Below are 4,595 nucleotides of genomic sequence, written 5' to 3' on the forward strand. Positions count from 1 at the left end.
TCTCAGTCCTTTTGTCCAGTCAGGCGCTCTCCTCCTCCACACGGTCCCGGTGGAGCGGGTGCGGAGTGGCCTTCTCTCTTCTCTCAGTCGCGGGAACTGCAGGAGCAGGCAGGGGGCAACGGCAGGGGGGTCCCAGGTGGGAGAAGGGTGAAGGAAAAGAAACCTCCGCTCACTGTTTGCGTCCCGGTTCTCAGTGCTGCTCTCAGAAGCAGGAAGTTGTAGCAGTGCCGGAGTGCAGGGCCTGGTTGCACCCAGAGAAAAAAAAGAAGTTCTCTCCTCCTCGTTCGGGCCGGCGGGCGCGAGTGGCTCCGCACAAGGACAAAGCAACTTACAGCTATTCATCTCCACCCCCTCTTTTGTCTTGAGTAATCAGAAACCAGGGATTTACCCGGGCCAGGTTCCTTTGACATGCTAATGGGAAAAATTTTCTCCACTGAGGGAAAGAGAAAAAACTCCTCCAACCCCCAACACCAGTCTGATTTTGTTGTGACTTTTTATAGGAGCAGAGCTCAGCTGAGTATGGGACCCTGCAGGGAGGTGCCCACCCCTGTGAGCATCTTTCCCTTCCACCAGCTCCCCATGTGCTCTTGGCTGATTATTCCTTCATTTTGCTGGCTAATACTCCTTTATGTCCATCTCCAAGAAGGAAGAACATTTTTATTTAATGATTCATCCTGTATATTGTGCTTGACATCTTTCTGGTAGTCTTGTGTCTCTGCTTCTGCCTCTACCCTGACACCAGGCTCCAAAATGTGACTCTTCTGTAATTAAAAATAACATCCAAAAAATCCCCAGCCAAACCCCAGGAATTCAACCAACCAAACACACCTTGCAATCACCAGAGTTTGAGATACTTCTATTGTCTTTCAACCCCTGACTTTGGAAGAGCAGCAACATTTTCCAGCCCAGTGACAAATGCACTAACTATTCCAATTCTGACACTTTAAGCATCCCAGGTGTTTATAGCCCTGGATTTTCACGGCATTTCAGCAGGTTTTAAAAATGTCCTTGATTATATGCTAAATCCTCTACTATGCCAGCCTGTAAATTTTCAAAATTTATTTGTATGTGTATTTTATACCTAAAGGGGGAGGAAACTTGGTTGCTACTCTTCCTATATTTTGTTCCTACAAGTGCAACATGCAGCTTTCTGGGCTGTTGCAATATTCCATGACTCTGCTCACACATTTGCAGACTGCCAGCACAGCCTCATGCAAAACAACAAAAAACATATATACCTGTCTATACGTTATTGGTGAACCACAGGGGATGTGTCCTGAACAATTCCTCTGACTGCAGGAATTTGAAATTACTTGGAAAAAAAGCTGGTGAAAAAGGGCTGTCATTTTGGGTCATCTATTTCTTTTCCCAGATGTGAAAACAGAGAAACAGATGCCTCATTTGGGATGGAACAAGTTATTGGACTAATAATTATTAGTGACATGTTCTTGAGCTCATGGGAACGCCTTCCTTCACTCCAACATTAGAGTGTAATAAAGTTTATTTCGGCAAAAAGGTTCTTGACCCTTCTCCCTTCTGTGTTCATTAATAGTGCCAACATGTGCTTTATATAGTTACTGCAAGGTCTTTTTATAGCCACCCTTGTCCTCGCACTCATCACTGTCATCTGTGTGGGACATAAAGCCAGCACTCTCCAGGCTGACCTGCAGCTCCTTGGGTGCAATCCCACAGCAACAGCTTCTTTCCTGCCCTGAGTTCAGGTTATCTCCCCTCACTGAGCCAGAAACTTGATTTCAGTACATTGTTTGGCCTATTTTCCTTCGATTGAAAAATTAAATCTTATTTGGTTGTTAAAAGAAAAAAATTAAATGTGAAATAAAATATGAAATACTTCAAAACATGAGGCAATTTAGGGCTTCCTTTTAATCTAACATGGCAGCGCTGATGGACAGTTTCCCTGCAAGTGCCACCTGATATTGTGAGGAACCCCTTTCACTAACAGAATGTATCTTTATTTTTGCAGGTGGTTTCTTAGATGGCCACAGTCCAGTCAGCATGGATGGATAACAGCTTGGACAAATTTATTTATCTATTTATACAGTGATCACGTTAAGACCTGTGTTTCAAACACATCACATCACTTCCACAGTATGTAACCATGAGCAAAAGTGGAAATACCAGTTCCTTCCCTCACCTTTCCCAGGATTTCATTTGAACCAGCTTTTTAAAAAAATATTCCGAGCCAGGAGGTGATGCAATGGGCACATCATCACATGCCTGTGGGAAAGACAATTATCAATGTCAAAATTATCAATGCAATTATCAGTGCAAAACTTTCATACCATCTGTCAGGTTGAAAAGGAGCAAACAATGATTGCATAAAGAAAGGAGAAATTTTATTTATTTCCCTGGAAGTGCTGCAAACCTGGGTGAATGTTTCTGTAATTTAGTGACACTTTTTCAATAAATAAAATATATGTGTCTCAAACAACTAAATGTAAGCAGCTGCTGGAAAAATATGGAAGAATAAAAAGGAAAACTGAAGGGTAAATTTATTGCAGTAATTTACTGATCTTTACTTCTCTTCTAATTCCTTCTCAGGAAGGAATTTTTCCACTTCTGTGGGATGGGCTAAAATGGATATCAGTGTGGGAGTTGTGGTTGTTCACAAAATGGGAGTTATGACAAGCTGGAACAGCTGAGGGATTAGCTGGCCCAGGAAGGGAATCTGAAATGATGGAAACACCTGGACGAATGGCAGAGACAGCAGAGACGAGTCATAAATAAAAGTGGGGAAAGGAAAATGTTGGGCACGTTGATGAAGCAGAAGGCAAAAATACTGATATTTCTTTTTTTCAGTAGATTATGCAGTTCTGTGCAAGGCAGTTTGAAGATGTATCAAGTCAGGATGGGGGGATTCTGCGGAGGACTGCAACTCCCAGGAGTGTGATTTCAGCTGTGGTTGCACACAGCACTGGAAGGGTTGCATGCATGGGACAAAATCTCTGGAGTAGCACCATTGGTGCCAGCAGAGGAACAGAGCATTCTCCGTGCCAGTGATGGTCTGCCTGCAGTTTGATGCTGTGGGTGTGATATCACCCTCTGTGACTGAAAAAAACCCAGATGTTTATTTAGGATATGCTCACAATGCCATCCTCATGCTTGCTGAATGAACACACAGGGTGGAGTGTGCTGGCTGCTGCTTCAGTTCTTTTGAAATTCCTGATGAGGTTATCTTTTCTCTTTGCTTGCTAACTGCCCAGCCTTGTTTTCACTGTTTGGATCATTTTCTTCAAGCAGTTTTTACCATGCTCTGTTTATCCCTTCTTTCAAGGCACTGACACCTCATCACTTCATCCCAAAGACTACTAAATGCTGAACCCAGCTCAGCGGTCCCCACCCATTGTTTCCTGGCAGGATTAGACATCACCTCTTGCTTTTCCACCCTTCAAGACTAAAAGTAGGATAATGTTACTTAGCAAGAGCTGAGCACATCCTTACCTCTTCCTGTCCCCTCACTCTCAGCCCTTCCTGTTCCCTTGCTGCAGTACAGTCAAGAGGCAACCAACATGGCAATTTATTTGAATTATAAGACTAAAGGATTTTCATTTTATGAATCGTAAGTAAAGGAAGCAAAATAAGTGAGTTCATTAAGCCTGTGTTTACTTGTTCTTTTGGCAAATGCCATTTTGTTACATTCTGCAGGTCCACATAGACCAAAGCAAAATGAGGGGAGGTGGACATGGAGTTGCCTAAAATGAGATAGTAGCAGCAGCCTTTACAGGCTTATTTTAATTGAAAGGAGGAGGTCAAATAAACTAATTCTACCCTTGAGTAAATGAAGTTTAGCAGGCAGAAAGCCCTTCTGTGTCCCTGAGCAGTCCCAGCCACCTGCAGGTGAGGCAGCAGCTGTGGGGTGATGGTGCCACAAACCACTTGTACAGAAAGGGAACAGCGAGTGCTTCTCAACCAGATTTCAGTCTCGGGTAACCGACTCCGTAATTCTACACGGGTTTGGCACTTGGATTTTCAAAAAGGACAAAACCTGCTGCCAGAGGACTGGCAGGGGAAAGGGAATGCTCGGTGCAGGGCACAGTGCTATGCCTTTGGCACTTACTTATCCGTGGGAGTGCGGGGCTGCTCAGGGGAAGGCTGGAGCTGCCGACACCATCCTGCTCCGGCACTTGACACGCGGAGAAGGGGGAGTTAGGCTTGGATGGAGATTTTGGGGCGATTTCCATGCGCTCGGTTTGCCGCTCTTTCCCTAGGTCCGCGCGGGGATGCGATCGATCCCTGTCTGTGGTGCTGCTCCCCGGCTGGCCCGCACGAGGAATGCGATTCAAAGGCATCCGGGGTGCACCAGGAGCTATTTCCCGGTGTGACCGTGCGGCTCACGCAGGAGCTGCGTGCCCGGGGAGCGGACGGCACCGCGCCCCTCCCTTGTGGCGGTCGGGGCTGCGCCGCGCCCTGAACGGGCCGCGGGCCCGGACGGGAGAAGTCATGATCAGGGCTGTCCCGCTCGCGGCGGTTTCCTGTGACCGAAGCGCCGCCTGGTGGGGCTGTGGGGCTGTGGGGCTGTGTGGCCGTGCCCCGCCCCGGGGCCGGGCCGGGCACTCGGCGGTGCCGTCAGAGGA

Source organism: Catharus ustulatus, chromosome 13 (genome assembly GCF_009819885.2).
Source record: "Catharus ustulatus isolate bCatUst1 chromosome 13, bCatUst1.pri.v2, whole genome shotgun sequence".
NCBI classification, from domain to species: domain Eukaryota; kingdom Metazoa; phylum Chordata; class Aves; order Passeriformes; family Turdidae; genus Catharus; species Catharus ustulatus.